The sequence below is a fragment of the Argiope bruennichi genome, chromosome 2 (genome assembly GCF_947563725.1).
Source record: "Argiope bruennichi chromosome 2, qqArgBrue1.1, whole genome shotgun sequence".
In the NCBI taxonomy this organism is placed as follows: Eukaryota; Metazoa; Arthropoda; class Arachnida; order Araneae; family Araneidae; genus Argiope; species Argiope bruennichi.
In genome coordinates this window covers 97467844-97488061 of record NC_079152.1, presented here as the reverse complement: position 1 = coordinate 97488061, position 20218 = coordinate 97467844, and the positions used below count along the sequence as shown (strand labels likewise).

The window sequence follows — 20218 nt, the reverse complement described above, 5'->3', positions numbered from 1 at the left end:
TCTGTTCCCGAGAAAACGCACAATCGGAAACCTAGGAATTCGCATTTTGCTCGTTTCAGGGATTTATTTCCGCGCTATGGAAATGAGAGATGTCATCCTCGGTTTATTCGTACTACAAACAATACTTTCTATCAACTACTCTCTATAGAATTTATAAAACATTTTTTGAAAAGCAGTTATCATTATGTAGAAAATGGGAAATTTTTAGCCAACCGTTTAAAGATGTATCTTTTTATGGTTTTTATATAGTTTTTATGTAATTTTTTAAAAATTTACTTTAGAAGTTGTACTTGTTTTTCACTTAATTGACTAAGGTAAGATTTACATGGATAATGCACTCATTAAATAAAGAAATCGAATCTAAATGAATTTTTAAAGCTTATAGTGAATTGCTTTTAACTCTGGTAGCAAGTTTGCCAGCTTGGCTTTTTTTAAAAACAATATATTTGTTTCCGGCTATATGAACACATTTTAAAATAAAAAGTATGTGACAAACAGAATGGCTAAAAATTATTCATTTCACATTTGCTACGACAAATATAATTTGCTTTTCATTCTTAAGGATTAATAAAATTGGCTTTTGAACCATAATATTCTTCACAAAGTATAACCCATGATGTTATTAATATTTTTATACTGTATAACTGTAAACAATGAATTTTGGATAAATGTTTTGAAATAAATCTTGTTTGATGCTTAAAAGAAATTCCTCTTGGTAATTTAAAATTAAAAAAAAAAGATGCAAATAAATATGCATTAATCGTTTTTTTCCATTAATGCAGTCAAGTTATCAGTTTCGTCTGATAACTTGAAATAAATTCCTATTGTTTAACCCAAACTAATATCTGGTGTTAGAAAATCAGTCTTTATCTATTACTATAACATTTATTTGTTAGTTAATTTTTTGATTAATTTAATAATTTGGTTGATTATTTCGAAACCATTAACTATCTTCACGTTAATAGTTTTTGACCACATGTTTAAATAACATCAACAACAAAAACCGAAAGAGAATTTTTGTCTTCTCTTCGACCGTGCGTTTGTCATTTACCATCCTGGAAAAGCACCCTACACCGCCGTTGAGTGACGATGACAATTTCAGTCATAAGTCATCTCGGCGCTGCTCCACGTGCTGGACAGGTGTTGTGTAGAATCGAACGTGGCTGGCACGCGCGGTGGGGGCACGGAATGGGTCCCAAAGGCACATCGCGCTTCTTTGTCGCAATATTTTCTCTCCCCACAGGAAAAAGACCTTTTCTCCGACCGACTCCCATTATTATTTCGCTTTCTTCTTCCTACAAGCCACTTTCGCTATCTTTTGGGAGCCCTCTTTTCCTCCCTTCACTGGGTTACTGTGCAACGGTGTTTTGACGGACACGAATACAGTTGAGGCCATTTTTGTACCATTGTCGTCGCTGCTGGTTTTTCTTGTGTGACGGACCGATACGTACATAAGGATTGCTTTCGTGCTTTGGCTGTTTGATATATTCATTATGGATGTTTTTTTTTTTTTTTCATTCTCATTTAACGATGTCAAGCTTATTTATATATAAACTAGTTAACTGTTTGGACTTCTTCGGAAAATGCGAATAGCAAAAAATTTAGCGATGACGAGTATCCTCGTCAAACACAGAGTTTGTGTAATATGAAATTATATTGTGATGAAATGACTTTTATTTTTTATTTCAATAATCTAATTTATTTATTTTCTTAAACTAACATACATTTTTGTGCATATAAACAAAACGAAACATAAAAAAAATATTTTAATTTGTTCTTGGAGAATGGTATTGAGCAAAGCGTGGTTTTATTATCATGCGCGGCAATTAGACAATTTAGACACGCAATTAGACAATTTATGATTGCCCAATTGCTTCTGGATTGACTGATAGAACACAGCGATACATTTTAAAAAACAATTCATATTATATGCGGGTTTTTTAATTATTATTAATAATAATCTTTTATTTATTCCTTTGATTTTGACTAGGCCACAGAATATTTTAAACATCTTGAAATTTACGAATATATTTAAGTTTTTACTAAAATTGTAATTCAAACTGTAAATTGTCACTACTTATTACTCCTGACCAAATAACTCATCAAACCGCAAAATGCTATACTTTTTCCATTACGAGTATACTCGTCAAAAACTGTTAACTGGTTAGTTACTAAATAGTCAACGTTTGTGTAATACATAAAATACTGGTTTTTTTTTTGTTTTATAATATATTTACTATAGATATTCTCATCTCTCCATTCTTGTTCAACGATTCTGAACTTAATACTTTGCAGTCACATACCTACTCTCAGCCACCAAAACTTTTTTTATCTTTTCAATCATATGTGTGCATGCAGCCATCACAACAAAGAACCAAGTTGATCTTATATTATTCTAATTACCAACCAGCGTTGGAGATGCACTGAATTCAAACTAATATTTTAGATATTTTGTTTAAATGTAACTACGCATTTTCGCTTCTTAAAAGATTTTTTAAAAAATTTTCTGAAATAAATGATAAAAAGAAAATTATCGAAAGAAGTGTACCGTGAAGTTGAAAGTAGCGATGACGAATTTTATTTTAAATCTTTGAACTGTGATTTTGATACAGAAAGTGATAACAGTTGTTTTGAAAATATTTATACTAGTAATTATGATAATAACATGCTTAAAATAAAATGTGACGCAATGAAAGATTTCCAGCGCTAGTGAAATAGAAGAAAATGGGAATAGAGGAAACCTATCTACTCTTGTGTATATCTTAATACAACAACAAAAGACTTATTTATTAGTTGATTTGTATTTATTTTTAAAATCTATCGTTGCAAAACGAGTGGAATTCTTGAAACTAATTTTGTAATTATGATTAAATACTTATATCTGCCTTCCTAATAAGTTATTTTTCATGTCTAATCTACGCAGTGATTGAAAATAAAATTCATTTCTAATCATTCACTTTGAAATCGCTACAACTTTGATAAAACTGACAAATATGTGCAAACAATGTAGATCAGTCATCTGTATCTATCAGTTTTGTAAATAAACAAAAATAATTCAGAAAAACTCCTTAATGTAAATCATTTAAGTAAAATTTAAAAAATTAATATATGCATTTCATAAATACTTTATTTTTCAGTCTTGTTTTTATATTTAAGCATACTTTTGGTTACCCATTAGTTTTACGTTCATAGTTGAATTCTCGAAATATTTTTATAGTCCAAATGAAATCGGGAATGGAAAAAAGTTTACGGTGGCTTGATATAGATTAAGTGAGATTTTTCTTTAGCTTAGTATGACAAAATTTTTGGAGAACGGAAATTATCTACATATTTAAAAATAATGACGAATTCTTTTAAGTTTTTGCATTAATTCTGATCCTATCTGGTGTGAAGGAAGATTTAAACGCTACAAATAAAATTTAAAAAAATTGCCCAAATGCATAAGATTTATTGTTTTTATATAATTCACCATTTTAAGCTTAATAATAATATACCTTGATTGATATAACTTAATTCTATGTTTAAAAGTCTATAGTTTTTTTTATATATATATAATAATTTGATATTGTCTTTTATTTGCAGCAAAAGCTATTTCATCCATAGTTATTATTACATATTAGAAATAAACTATTTGGAATAAGAATTTTCGGCAATTATTTTTAAATGTGATATTATGTCTGTTAATAACATGTTATGAGTTAAATTAAAAACAATGAATAGGAAATTTATTATTATTTTTGTGTGTGTGAGGAAAAAAAGTAACGCAATTTATTAAAGAATGAGCATTAAAATATAGCATTAAAACGTTATTTTTGTCGTAGCCTTCAAAATTTTCTCTCAAACTCGGCATCCTTCTCTTTCCTTTATAAAACAAAGATTATAACAATTATTTGGATTATTTTGATATTTAAGTTAATGCTACCTCACGGAATCATTCTGCTGTAAACATACTATCATCAATCATCATTAAAGTGGTATGGACGTTACTAGCTTACCGAAGCGTGTATGATGCCTTGTCATTTCATTTGAGATTTTGAAAATACCATTTCATATGAAATTTGACAGTGGGTCGTTGTCTATCATCATGGTCTTTTGAATCTAAATTAGCTTTATTTTTTTCCCCCTTTCAGACATTAGTTCGTATCAGATAAACAACATTAGTACATTTTCTTAGTACAAAAATTTCAGAGAAGACATATCCTGTTTCATATTTGTTACTTTCTTTATCTCCAGAATAGTTTGAAAAACTTATGAGGAAATCTATCACAACTTCAATGAAATCTGTCGCGATTTTGTGTTGTCCAGATTTAGTGTTTTTGGTTTTATTGACTGATTGCTGTTAATGAATTTATTGAATTTATTTTCATATTATTATTTCCAATTTATTATAAATTTATTTAATGAGTGCGAATGAATTATATTTATCAATTTTATTTTTCAGAAACAATGATGGAAAAAAAATGGCCCCCTCGAAATATCGTTTTTAATAATATCGGTTTCAAATTCTTAAACCATCGTTTTTTCCTTGCTTATAAATGAATATAATAATTTTTTTATATTTACATAAGTTTCTATAACATATTTTTGCTTTAATCCTCCAATCATATATGGTGCAGAGTGATTAAAAGGAATAAGTTGAAATTTTTTAAATATTATTTGATAAAAAATTTTATGCTAATTCCATGTTAGAATTTTAAATCCACGACACTTAATTGAAATGTGGGAAACGTTCTATATATACAAAATCTGTGTTTTAAAATGTTATTTCTTTTGATTAAAAAAATTGTTGTTTTACATCATTTATTGGAAATTTTTCTACTTATATATCGATATTATTTTATATTTGTTGGCTAAATCAATGTATGTTTGACAAAGCTTGGTCAATACCGGCACTGTGCCATATGAAGAATAATATCAACTGTTTCTAATTACGACAAGACATTGTAATTCAGTGTTTGAGAAAATTGATAAATTATTTCATTTTCTTATATTCTAGAAGTTTGAATAAATGAGAGAGTGAAAGAGAGGAGGCCACATAATTGATTTATTCTGAGTTTCGAATGTTTTTTAGAGAATTTTTTTCAGTTTGTTGAATTTTGAAAATAAAATTGGTTTGCAAATTGTGGGTTAATTTAAAAAGAAAAAAAACCCCTTTTAATGCTTATGTAAGCAAAATTCATTTTCTGTTTCTCTTCTCACAATTGTTAGTTTTTGTTATTTTAATTGATCGAATTTACATTTCAAGTGAAAAACTACGAATATTTATCTTAAATTAAGTGCAGTTTTGACTAAGACAGAGCTTTTTATAATTTTTTTCATTAGTGATCAGTTATTGTTGCGATTCCAAATTAATAGAAAAATTAATGATAGAAAAAGTATCATAAAACAAAAAATAGACAAAAAAAGTAAATGTTACGTAATTATTTAGCAAAATTTCCTACGTTTTAAATGAAAATAACTGTTTTAGAGGATTATTGTTTAATCCTAAGAATGGTGACCCCGGGAAAACTTTTAGATCACTTTGATGATACTTGTACTGGTCTTAATTACAGATGATGATTCTACTTGGAGTCTTGAAACACGAAGTACATATGTCTTATTCGTGTGTCCGCAATACTATTTCTGATAACATTTTGTCAGGGTAGTTTGGTGATGTGGACATAGAGATACAGTGAGTGGAAGAGCAATCTCTTCAGTCCTAGTTTGAGACATTTATTTCTCGCAGAGCCAATTACATTCACCTCAAGAGAGGGCGTTTATGTGTATAAATAATAACAAAAAAAAGTCTCGCTCAAAATTCTTGGCAGGGTAGCAGAGGTTTAATAATGCCGGCATTTCCGGCAAGTGTCTCCAGCACATAAATCACCTCAGAAATTAATGAACGTCCCTGTGGTGCCTTTTATTCCGCACTTAGGTCCTTTTTATCTCGCATCTTTTCCGTAAAGCGAGGCGAAAAGTGTGCTCGGTGCAGACACGTTGCTCTTAGAGCTCTTTAACTGTTCGAGATCTCCGGAGTGCTTATCATCTCACTTTCAGCTGATGGAGGAGTTCTCCACTTTTTTTATTTTTTATTTTCCTTTCCTATTCCACAATTTCTTGATACGTTTCACCTATGCCCCAGGAATGACAAGGAAGGTTTGCCTCGAAAAGCCAATGCCTCCCATGGTGAAAAAAGTTTTACTCCTCTGGTCTCGTTTTCTTGAAAATGATCCAAAATTTTCAAATGTAGTGAAATGATTTCGATTATTTTAAATTTATCATACATGTTTAAAAATTAAACAGCTTTATTTAATTTTTATCTTAAAATAATTATGAACTAAGTTTTCGATGTTCTTTTCTAACATCTTCAATCTTGAACTGCAAAAAAAAAAAAAAAAAAAAAAAACCCTTAAAGCCAGGTTTGTGTCTTTTTTGGGATCAAAATAAAAATCGGATTCTGCATTTTGCTTAACTGAACAAGTCATCAAGTTTTAACTATTTCATTATTATCTGTAACCCTTTATGAATATTTTTTCCCCTAATCTCTAAATGTAGCCAACAATGAAATATTGTCATTTTTGAGTTTTGAAACTAAACTCAATGCCTAAAATAAATTAATGAATTCAATTATAGATCTTGATCCATCTGATACGTATTCTTCAAATTACCTTATTGTATCCTTCTTTTAAATAAATACTTTTATTCTTGCCATTGATAAAGAATACAATAATATGCAGCAAAATATAATATAAATGCATACCATCCATTGCACACTTTTATACGAGAGAACACATTATAGATCTAAATGCTTTGATGAGAATCCATTTAGAAATATGCATTGAAACTCAAAGAAAACTATTTAGCACTTTAAATATAATATTATTTTTCCTCTCGTGAGTTATATTTGTTTTTAAATGACATTAGTTAGTAATTAGAAATTTATGTATGAGTTATGTATCTCAAGTCTATAAAAAAAGAGGTTTCGTTTAAATTAAACAACTTTCATTATAAATATAAAACTTCATAACTCAGAGTTACTTTCATAGTAAAATTCAGTTCAGAAATCTGTTAATTTTTTAACATTACCCAGGTATCCTTTTGCTAGATTTCCTTTACTGAATTAGAAGACCAGTAATCCCAACTATTGGACGGTGAAAGGCAATTCTTATTAAGACATTTCTTCTTCTCTTTTTTTTTTCTTTCTCGTGAAGGTATTCAATGGCTTATGTTAGATAAGAGATCTTTTATTGTGAATGCAAAAACAAAGATGAATAGCTCTTTCAGAGCGAGGACTGATGATTCCCCTCATGAATTCTCGGTCCGGATCCAATTCAGTAGCTCTTCCTTTGGCACCTATACCACATTTTTCTACGCTCTCCGTTTCTGTCACTCATATGTTTGAATTGTCTTCTCCTCCCCTATTCCCTTTTGCTAAATGCCTGTGACAGACAACCTCGTTCTTTATTAAGTTTTTGGATATCTTTACAGGATTTAGATGTTCTCGATTTCATTGTCATATAATCAGATGTCTGGAATCCCAAAAATTTACTTATGCTCGATTATTTTTTTGTATGATTTTGATTTCTTGCTTAACGTAATGACATGATAGAAATATGTGTGGTAGAACTTATGTTCTCTTTTTGTCTTAAGTTAGGTGATAATTAAAATATTCTTTTATTAGATTGTTATCTTTGCTTTGAAGGTTTGAAACAGACTTGCACAAAAAAAGTTGCTGCAAAAAGATTCAGGCAAACGCTGGAATTCCGCGGTAGAAAACTTAAAAATGATTATCAGATTTTTTTTTTTTCGTTAAGAATATTAAATACGTGCTGCAAATTTGATTCATAACGTGATGAGAAGCATTTCTGAAGGAATATTTCATTAAATTATAGCTGAACATCTTTTTTAAGCAAAAGTTTAATTAAAGCATCATTATTATTGATTGCTTTTTCATTATAACAAATGACTCATTTTTAAAAAAAAATGAATATTGCATTTAAATTTTATGATATTTATTAATTTAAGAAACACTTTTCTCTGAATTTCTAACATTTGTTTGTGCCTGGTTCTTTCGAAAGAGCTCAACTGACATACTTATAGATCTGTAAAATGTCTTTTTTTTTTTTTAGAAACTGGCATAGTTTAATAAAATTGTAGAACTAATATAAGAAATACAAAAAGATAAAATATTACATATAATAAATAAGAAAAATAACTCCTTCCCAGAATGCCTCAAAATGTTGAAGATTGATGAGTATCTTTTTAGTTTACTCCTTTCTGGTAACTGATGAACAGTATATGTTACCGTGAAATTAATGTTCTTGGTTTAAATTCAAATCTTTAGAATGCCAAAAAATGTTCCACACAAGAACTGCAACTTAAGTTTAACTGGAGCATCCTCTTTTGCCTACCTGCGATAAGAGTATTATTATGTGGATCGGGTTATATAGATATTTTATCCTAATTTTCATGAGAAGCTATAGCTAACTGTTTTCAGCGCCGAAGAGGTTTGAATCTCATCCAAGTTCTCTTCCTACATTTTTATTCTGTCTCCATTTTTTATTTATTTCTACATCTCCCTTTCTTTTGCTCTTTCTCTCTCTATTCTCTTTCGTTGGATCCTTCTGTTTTTCTTCCCTCTGTGTGTAGTGCGCGATATACGATTACAATGTATTTTTGAATCGCGATTTTCGACGGGCCAGTTCCGAACTATATTTGGATTGATCCCGGCGCCTGTTCTCGGATGTAGCATCGGGTACGTGGAAATAAGAGGGGTGGATAAAAACTGAAGTAAAACAAAAATAAAAGCAAGGATTTCTTAAGTCGTAAAAGTAAACATACCGCTTAAATGGTGGAGGAGAATCCGTAAGATGATTTTTTCCCCCCACACACTTTTCGCGGTATTTTGAGTGATAAAACCAGGGCCGTTACTTTTATTGGAGTATTTCCGTTAAATGCTAACAACACGGATAACAGCAAATTAATCTGTTTATACCCTAGACTCTAAACGAAAATATGTTTATATTTTTTGAGAATGAAATTTTTCTGTAATACGTAAGCAAGAAATTGTGGTTAAAAAACAGGCTTTTGCCAATTGTTTATTTTACTTGCTCAATCTTTGCCTACAATGTGGACAGTGTTGTTTATTAAATATTCCATTTTTGAAGTTTTTATTTAGACTAATTTGTGATTGATGAAACACGCTATTCGTAGTTTCCAATAAGGAAATAAATTCGAAATGTTATCCGCGAGAAGAATAGAACATTTTCTCTATAATAACAATTATTTTTGTGCTAGAATAATTTTTCCTTCAAAAATTGCGTTTCTCTTTATATTAAAAATCTTTTCTCTGAGTTTCCTTTCCCTCTTAATATTTTCAGTTCTATCACAAGTGTTGCTACAATTCAATAATAAACTCTTGACCAGGGTAATCACATCCTATCAAGTTTTCCAATGATTTTCTTTGAGTTTTTTTTTCTGTTAACCTTCCAGCTGCTTATCCCGAGATTTCCGCGAGTTGGCAATCAGTCCATTTTCTATTACATTCCTCCGTTTTTTGCCGTTTAGAATGTTTATTTTTACAATTACAGATTTTTATTATATCATATTGTTATCGTGCAACATATAGTATCAGTTCACTTTGTTTGAAAAATATTTGAATTTGTTTGCAAACAACGCATCTAAATAGTGATTTCAAAAAATTACGTAGTCAAAGGGTTAATAGTTCCACTTCTATCACAAGGGGTTGAAATAATTCAATAATAAACTCTTGACCCGGATTATCGCATCCTATCAAGATCTGCCGTGCACATCTACTTTCGCGGCTCAGAAATCCTGCCGTTTGCTAGAAGAACGAGTTGGGAATTCTGGTATTATCTTCTTGCCATGGTTAAAATTACTTGATCCATCCCAAAATACCCCTAGTAAAATTTAAAAATGAAATGATTTAAATTAAGCTAAAAGTTCTCTATTTAATTGATTGATTATTTTAAAACAAAAGTAATAATATTGATACGTGCCACATGCGAATAGTTCTGGCTGGCAGCAGGAGATTGCTCCTGCAATCATTTCTAGACCAACAAATCAAAACGTTCTCAGCCGATTTCTTGTCTTATACCTTTGTTAATTGATATCCAACTTCTGAAAGGAGGATCGGAGTGTTCATTTATGCCCCTCTGCAATTATTAAATAAACGTAAAAAGATGGAAGACAATGTTAGTTTTGAGATAAATAGATTTCCGGTCCGTGAACTCTAACTCCAGTCGGGAGCCGAGGGATGAGGGTGAGAGTACCTTCTCCTCTGAAAACAATTCGTTGCCACCGTCAAGCCAATTTATCCACAACATGTAATTGGTTCTTTGATGAATTGCAATAGGTTACTCTTCAGCACTATACGCTCGACCGCTCCCCGCTGAAGAAGCACTTCTCTTCTTACAGCTCTTATAAATGATCTTTCTTTTCTTTCTTTCGGTTTTTTTTCTTTCGCTTTCCGTTACTTTTCCACCTTATTCCAAAGTACTTTACCTTTATTTTCATGGACTCTCTACTCTTGCTAAGTAGACCTCCTTCTCCTGATATGGGAAATTCAATGATTTGGAAAAGACTGCCGGACTTGTAACTCAGTTCTGGTAATAGGTAGGTGAATCTGTAGGTTGGTGTCGGTGGATCCTTAATCAAAAGTGTTTATCACTCAATGTATCTCTATCTATCTTCTCTAATTCTTAGAAAGCTTCGGGTAGTTGCCAATGAGTCGAAAGTTATGCGGAAATGACTTTATTTATAAAGGTCGGATGGAATTTAGTTTTCAGTAAGAAATGTCGATTTCAACCATTTGGTTTGGCGCAGAAACTGACTGTCCGACTGTCAGGAATGAAAAGATTTCACATCTTCCTCTCATATTTAGTAAATGAGTTCGTAATTCTGGTCCACTCTGAGTTACCCTAAAATGCCAGTTAAAGTAATAAATCCTAAATCCGAATATTAGTAATCGATTCTCAATAATATGGTTAGTTAAGTAATAATATGGTTAGTAATTTTGATTGTTTCCAAATAACATATCTGAATCTGCTCATTGACTAAGGAAAAAGCATTTCCACCGTATCGCTTGTATTTGAAATAAGATTATTTTGCTACGACAGTTATAATTGCGTTCAGCTAAGAACATACGTATTTCATTTTTACGTGTACGTATTCATACCTATAACATATTGGGAAAAAAAAAACATACGTATAATATATTGGGATAAGTATATCATACGTATTTTATCTTTCATTAAATGAAATATGTGTTACGTATTTTATTTACGGATAAATGCTTTGCAGATTAGTTTTTTTTTTTTCTCTTTCTATTACTTATTTTCTTAATATCGGAATGCAATTCCTTTGAAATAATATTGGATAGAAATTTTCTCCCACTGAAATTTCAATTCAATTCTATGTTCATTTATCTAATCATTACATTCTATAATCCTATTAAAATTCTGCCTTCCTTTTATCAAATTTTAATAATCAAGTATATTTATTGCAAATATTTGTTTAAAAAAAAAAAACAGTGGTTTTTATATCAAATACGCGAGAACATTTTTTTTAATTCAACTTTCCACCGGGATTCCAAGTCATTGCACCGCTGAAGCACCGATTCACTGAAGGATTTAATCAACCATAATCTCTGCTGCTATACACTGATACTATAATCCTGGGTGTCTCTAGAGTGCTGTGGCTGGTAAGTGACTGGAGGGGGGGGGGGACAGGAAGTGGAAAAAAATATTTAAAAAAAAGGTATTCCCATTTCTCCTTCAATCTCTCCTCCCTAGCACCTGCTTGGGGCATAAATAGAGCACACAATAGACTTACCAGGCGCTTTTCTTTGAATTGCCGGATCTCTTCGCTTCTAATAGCATTTATTCCCTTTACGTATTATTATTTCTTTTCATTTAAATGCAAATCGCAAGTGGCTTGTACACGCTGGTTTCACAAGCGGTGTGTATCAAACAATGATGGAGAGAAATAATAATAATAAAAAATGTCGATTCCTCGTATTTGTGACAAATATTTTGCATATTTGTTGATGGGAAAAATAGAAACATTATAAACAAAAGTAAAGAAAAAAATGGAGAAAAATGCTTAAAAAAACTTACATGTTTATTTCAATTGCGCTTCTAAAAATTATAGATTAAAACAACAATTTTCATGCAGTTGAAATCCATAAAAAAACCCTTATAAAATATAATAAGATAAGAAGTAACGCATACTTTTCTTCTCTATAACTATATAAAAAAAATTACATTAACCGTGCGTTTCGAGCACATTTTTGAGTTTCTTTGGGTTAATATGAAATTTAGACCTAAGTGAAACATAAAAATGAGTTTACCTTTGCAAATCCCGAAAGATGTTTCAGTGCATTTAAATGTATAATGATTTTAAAAAATGCGTTAATAGCAAGTGGAAATCAAAAGTTCAGTTATGGCGCTGTTAATACGAGGTATTGCAGGTCTTAGTTTTCTTTATAAAATACTATTATTGAATTTTGCATTATTCCCATCAACATTTTCTCCGGAAAAACTTCAAAGTACGGAAAATACTATTATTGAATTAGCAAAGTACGGAAGCTATAATCCATACAAAAGAATGGGTTAATTTTTATGATTTATTTTATCAATTGTTTATTATTATTTATTTCAATGCATAGCATTTTGACTGCATTTTTTTTATGTCGTTTTAGAAAAAGGAAGCAAATTTGGTGGGTTTTTTATTTTTAACCGTGATTTTTTGTTTCTGTATTGCTTTTGTAATATTTTGTTATTAGGTTACAAAAATATATTTGTTGGTTTCCATTAAAACCAGATGTTCTTTATTCATATTCAATTCTTTATTCTGTTCAGCAATGTCTATGCTTATGCCAGAATGCAATGTCAGTTACAATCAATGAATACAATATGCAATGTCAATTCAAAATCAACCCTGTCTTTTAAAACGCATTTAAAGAGCAGGGAGGGGGTTTGTATATTTTTTCTAAGGTAATTTCGTTTTAAAAACTAGTACATCGTTAGTTTATCGAACTTAGTTGACAGCCTCAGGTCACCTCAATGATAAAATCGGTCCTGCATTAAACATCAGTGGTACTTCTTTCATCGGGAAACAATAAATTTTGTGGAGTATATTAAGGGATTAATAGTTAGATCAATTCGATTGCAAAAATATTAATTAATCGATATTAGTAACGCATTCTTGTACATTTTATTTTGTATGTCGAAATGTTGATGAAGAATTTGGAGATGAATTTATGAGATTTAATGTAAGGAAACCTGCGTTTTGAATCCGTCTTTTTGAACATGCGATGCTATAAAAAGTTTCAAATTAACTTTTAGAGCTCTCTTAAATCTCAGCGGAAAGCTTGATGTCCCGACTTGCTGTAATAAAACTCCAGGCCGGGGTTTTGCATGAATGATAATTCCTCATCTTCTGTGTCACCGCCTACGTCATAATTCGACGTCATTTCCTTTCGTGCAGCTACATCCGCGAATGACACGAAATTTACTCAGTTTTATTGTTATTTTTTTATTCCATCTCCAAGTTTCATAATAATTTTGTTTCTTTTTGAGATTATCGTCTTTCTTCCTTTTCAAGTGCCATGTGAAAAGACGCACGCACGTAATTTTTGAATAAGATCTAGCAATAAGCAATTCATTTGTTATTGCGACATATCAGTCGTATGATTTTTTTTTTCTTTTCAAAATGCAGGTAAATTACAATTATTGTTTTTCTTTTTTCTTTCGGCTCTGGATAATAGCTATGGATTATTTTCTCCTCGTTAAACGGATGTTTCCGGATAGATAATTTTAATTTTAATAAATAATAATTTGGAATTGTATTTTTTATTTTTATGCTTGCACGCGTATTATGAAATTTTAAAAATTATTCATTTCCTTTTTTTTTTTACTATAAAATTTATTCGAATTTATATATATTTTTTTCATTATATATTGCATTTGTGGATGAATTTTTATGCCATATATTTAGTGTTTTACTTAGCAATATAATTTTCTTTTCCTCGCTAAAGTAATGAAGTGCTAATACAGTATTTAATTAGTAGATTTAATATACAATTCAATTTAACTATACAAAACAATACCCAAATTGCGCTAGTAATAGTTGGCATAAAAATGCTGATCATATAAGACGAATGCATTAATCAAGTATTGATAATTGATAAGGTGGAAAAAATGCGCCAGCTACTATTATGTAAGCTTAAACGCGAGAGTAATATTTAAATTATTCAAAGAAGTGATATTTTTTTTTATTTAAGAAAAATATTTGTCGATAAAAGCTTGTTGGAAATATAATGTCAACTAATAAATTTTTTCTTCAATTTAACTAGTCCTGAAATCTATGCAATTCACATTACTAGAAGTACATAAAACGTAGTTTGAGGATCACTAAGGATATAGAATTTTTTCCAGAAATTCGTAACGAAAACTAGAGTTAAAAAAAGAATTAAAAAAAAAAAGGCCAACTAATAGTGCGTAAGTATCTTATAAATTTCAAACTGTTTAAAATAATTAGCAATTAGTTTGAAATTAGCAATCGAGAACTCTTACAAATTCTCAATAAACAGACGAAAATAACTTGAAAAGAAAATATTTGAAAAAAAAATAATAAATCACGAGAAACAAACATATTTTCAAAGGATGCGTGTTTTTTTAATTATTATTTCGCTTAATTGGGATATAAATGTGACCTATTTTAAATTAATGATCTGTACATGAATGATACTACTAATTTCACTCATTTCGACTATAAATTTGTAGTAAAAAAATTCTTCTCGGCAAGCTGTAAGGCAAAGGTAGATTACTTTACATCTAAGTTACGATCTGACAAAATAAATTATTGATAATAGAAGCAGTCCATATTAGGGCTTGAAAATAACTTTTCAGCCCTAACCTCTAAGATATTGCCGTTATCGAAAAATGTTAAATACAAAAATTGTTTATCTTAATGAGGCCCTAATTTGTCTGATTGGATTTATTTCTCTATCTTCAATATTAAGAAAGTTATAGCGAAATAAAAAAAAAATTCAACTCTTCACCATTTCCAGCCGTTTGAGCTAGATGGGCCATTTATGAACTCGTCCGAGATCACCCATCGTTCAAAAGTTTATATTATATATGTATCTATAAACTTTTGAATGAAAGGTATTTTGGATTCTAGGGACCATGCTCGGTGTAGAACTGAAGAAATTTTCCCGAAGTCTTTTCGTGAGAATTATTGCAATAGGTAGTCTTCCTATAGGAATCCACTTAAAAATACAGAAAGTCACTCGTCTTGTTAATATCCAATCTCCAGTTAAATATATACGCTTTTTGCTATCATCAATTCTTTCTCGTATTTTCACAGTGTAAGCAATTAGGTATTTTAAAATGTTCAATTTACCTTTTACATTCAGTTCTAAATAAATTAAAAGTGAAAAAAAAAGTTATATTTTCTCATCAGTAATAATAATAATAATAATAAACTCTGCAGGGGTGATGAAGGTATCCCACCCTATCTTAGAACAATGAACTTCATAATCATAGCGACTTTTCTTAATGCAATAAAATTGTCTTCGGCAGCGCATGACCACATTGTAGGCACCTTTTTTAATTTGCTTGTTTTTTGATTATTTTCCTCAGAAAACCAACCATGCATGAGGCGCATGATGCCTTCATCCGCTTTTAATAATTGAATCTTAAAAGTTATTTTCTTTTTTAAGAACTTTGTATATCCTTGATTAACAGAGTAGAGATCTTTTTGTGAAATATCTTTGGAAACGTGACGGGGAATTGTACGAAGGAGGTGAGAAGAGTTTTTATTATCTTTTGCTTTTTTTTTCTTCTTGCATGCCTTTCCTCGACTTTAACTCTCTGCTATTATCATCCTTGCAATTATTATCGCAAATGGCTCGTTTTGTACATGCGTGAAAATGTTAGATGGCGCATGACAACTTTTCTAATGAGTTTCGTAACTGTACATGGGTGCCTAAAAATAAACTGAAGAAAGATTAGCCGCTATCTAATTCATGAAGAAACTTTTTAAATCAACCAACTGTAGATTTTGTCCAATAGCTATTGGAAATTCTAGATGCAAGAAATATAGGATGTCCTTCATGAATCACTGGATGAAAAATCCGAAAAATAAATAGGTTTAAAAAAATATTTGGGAACTAATTAGATACTTTTAATTCAAATAAATTTTATTATTGCGCAAAACAAGTACATTTTAGGTAACTGCATCACTTGTTACAAAAGCAACTTTATTATTTAGTCCGAGCAGTCAATAAAAAACATGTTATCGCACGCACACATTGTTACAAAAGTAATTTTACGACATTGTCCCAGCACCCAATATTGCTCATAGTGAGACATATCTTTCATGTTGTAAGCTGAATCACACACCCTGTTACAGAAGTAACATGAAACATGGTGTGATATTGTCCGAGCAACCGATACTATTCAAGATGAAGCATATCCTTCATCTTGTAAGCTAAAGAACATGGAATTTTTATGAAGAAATAAAAATTCCAGTCATTTAATCTTCTATTACGGACATTTTGTCAAATATTTTGTATTTAGCTCTCACCAAATGTAAAAAGTTAATACTCGTTTAAAGTATTTTATGCATTTTTAATGTTTAACAACTTAATATGTAATGTAAAATGTAATGTTTTTTCTATTCTTTTTCTGTACCAATATCCGTTTTCTCTAGAGGGTTCTTTATTGTTTGCAAGGTTCCAATGTCATCAAGTGTTGTTTGTTCCTTCGTGCTAGTTGGGGTTACTCTTCAGCGGCCCCATCAAGTTCCCCGCATGGCCTCTGGCTAGGTCAAAATATTGCACAGTATATGTTGTAAGCTAGATTATACACCCTGTTACGGAAGTAATGTTCCGATATTGTCTGAGCAGTCATTAATGTTCATAGTGAGGCATATATTTCATGTTGTAAGCTAAATTATACACCCTGTTACAAAAACAATGTTGCGATATTATCCGAGCAGCCAATACTGTTCATGTTGTAACATATCGTTCAGCACACACACCCTCCTTTCCATCTTAAATTCCGGAAATCAATTCCTTCAATTTCTTCCGTGCACTGGACTTTGTTCAGTGATTTAATGGTTTCTTTTAGGTACATCCTATAAGAAATATAACATCAGCATTATTAGTTTCTTGGACAAATCTCATCTCTTTTTTTTTTACAATGATGATGCAGTTTTTGTATAAAATACTTTGTCTGATTGTTATGTCGCACGCCTATGACTTTCTTTCAACTAAAATGCCTGCCAATATAATTATCTTCCAGATGCTTTTAAAACTATGATTTTTCTTGTCTGGAGGGTGGCTTCTTAACTTGGTGAATGATTTACAAAAACCATGTACAACTGAGTTTATAAAAATTTTATTTATTTAAAACTTAACAGATACTCACATACGATGGAATAATGTAATGAATTTTCTTGAAGGTGTAGGAGAGGTGTGGGTGTGAAAATTCATTTGCAATAATGTAAAAAATCCGTTTTTAGCAATATTCTGTGCAGTAAAGCAAAAATTTGTACTCCTTATTGAGTAAGTTTATTTAGTTACCAGAATTAAATGATTAAAAATAATTCATTAATTGATTTGTTCATTCTTGTGAAGATTTTTCATTCGTCCTCCCTTATTTCATTTCGATTCACTTCATTTTGAAACTCAGTTCCTATTATTTCTTTTAATTCCATTCTTTTTCTATTAATCCGAAACTTTGATAATGGCGACTGTTTAAAAATGTTAGGATTATCAAATGGAAAAGGGAAGGAGAAAAAAAAAAATGCATAACGAGATAGAATTTCATGATTACATTCCCATTGTTTTTTATCTGCTACTGACGTGTTTTTAATGTTTTATTTTAATCTTCATTTTTATTTCAAATAAAAGTTTCTATTAATTATTCGCATGCAATAAGATATTAATTCAACGACGTCTGTTGTGCTTTTTTTTCTCCCTAAAGCGAGAGATACGCTTTTTTCTCCCCTTTGTCGTTGGTAATGTTACTGCATCAATATTTTTCCGTTCTCAGATCATACTTTGCTAATCTCTACTCATTATTTTAGAACACAATTTGATGGTTCTGTTAGAAATGAGATAGATATGTATATATCATATTTTTGGTAACAACTTAAAATTTTTTTTCACTGTATTGTATCACCGATGCAAAAAAATAATGCAAATGTCCTCTCACATTGTCCTAACTTTCTAGTATTTCTCTGTGACGCACGATGCCAGATTAGATGAGTGGAGAATATTGTGGATCCGTTAGAATTGAAACTTCAGTTAGATATCTGTAATAATAATTTGCTTATTAACATAAATTTTATCGAAACTGCATTTTTCGATTAAATGGTGTTTTCTCCTTTCTTTCCGAATTAGTCTTTCTCAAAATTTTTGAAAAACTCATTTAATTTTATTTGTCGTTCGTTGATATTAAAGAGATCAATTTTTAAAATCGTTTTCTGCACAATACCGAGTCAAGTTCCACTCTATGGCTTTTTGATAAATCAACTTTATCTTCCTTTGTTTCATAAACAAACAATATAAATTGCTACTATACAAAAGACACAAATATTCATTCGAAATTCAAGAAAAAATCATTATTTTGAAAATAGGACTTTCCATTTCAAAACATTTATCTCTTTATTACAAAATGAATAAATAAATAGATAAATAAATAAAACGCTTTATCATTGATATTTTTTTTATGAAATCAATATTATCTATAAAAATAAATGGACATTGCATGTATCTGCGTTATTACTGGAATCATTTGATAAGAAATGATACATAATTTACGAAGCTAACTGAATTCATTCCCTGCATAATAGAAAATTAAATATTTTCACTTTATTAGGAAAAAAAAAAAGTTTTGAATCTACAAATTTAGTTTTAGCTGATTTTTTTTTTTTTTTTTTTTTTTTTTTTTATTGATTTAAGATTAACTTTGAAGACTTAGAATTCTTATAACATACTGAATAATATTAACCCTTTAAAGGGCCATTTTTTCCTAGTCATATTATGTTAAAATATTTTTAGGCTTGAAATTAGAATAAGAGAAGGGATTCATTTAGCTTATTAGGTTATAATTAATTAATTAGGTTATTTAATAATTAAGTAACAAATCAAAACACATCATTTTGTGTAAGATAAAGAACTGAAGCATCTAAGTTTCTGTTTTTCTAAAAAAATTTGTCAGAACTGATGCCAATCTACATAAATTCATACAAAGATTGATAAATTTGGTGGGAAGCATACTTCCCACGGCCCTAGAAAGGGTTAATTGAACATTTTTGTTGAAAACCATTGTATTCATTAGAAATGTGAAAGTCCTGAATAATGTATTTTTCAAAATAATATTAATTATACAATAGCTATTCGTCTGTTCAATTTTGCATTACTTTGGTACAAAAGCATCTTACAGTTGATAAGGCACAGAAACTTCATGCAACCCCGATGATTGTGCTACTTGAATAACTATATTTAAACTTTATCTCCTTTTTTGGAATATTTCAAGTCCACCTATAAAAGGAATAAGATGTATCTGATTAGCATGAGAATTTGAAAATAGGAATAGAAATAAGAAAATTGCAGTGTATTTTTCTCTCCTTTTTTAATCCTTGTTCCAGATGGTCAAATAACATTATTTTTTCCCTTTTTAAATAAGTAGAACTATTTTTAACTCATTTACTTTTCTACTTGTATCGAAATATTAGACAGATTAGAAGTTTTCATTGAATCCAAAATATCATGTTCCTGCGAAGCTAGTTTTTAAAGTTATTATCCAGGATCTCTTTTTTTTTTTTTTTTTTGGGAACAATTGTTCTCATATTTTGGTAGTTTTTATTAAAATTTTCTCGTCTAAACAAATGAGCGAAATGACATCTTTAAATAACTAGAATTATTTTTTCATCTACTTGTCTACTTGTATCAAAATATTATAGACAGATTAGAAGTTTCCATTGAATCCGAAATATCGTGTTTCTGCGAAGTTGCTCTTTCGAGTTATTATCTAGAATATCTTTTTGGGAGCAATTGCTCTCATATTTTGATAATTTTTATTGAAATTTTCTCATCTAAACAAATGGGGCGATGGCAAAGAAGGCAGTTACTACTCATCGCCATTACCAACCTTCTGAGAGAATATCATTCATCGGTAACCTCACTCCTAAATCTGAGCGC

General features: G+C 30.0%; 1 protein-coding gene across 6 annotated transcripts in view; it reads left to right on the top strand.

Annotated features, from left to right (window-relative positions):
- The window catches only part of LOC129958167 (AT-rich interactive domain-containing protein 3C-like), a 245479-nt gene that overhangs the window by 139896 nt on the left and 85365 nt on the right, over positions 1–20218 (top strand). The window lies entirely within an intron of this gene.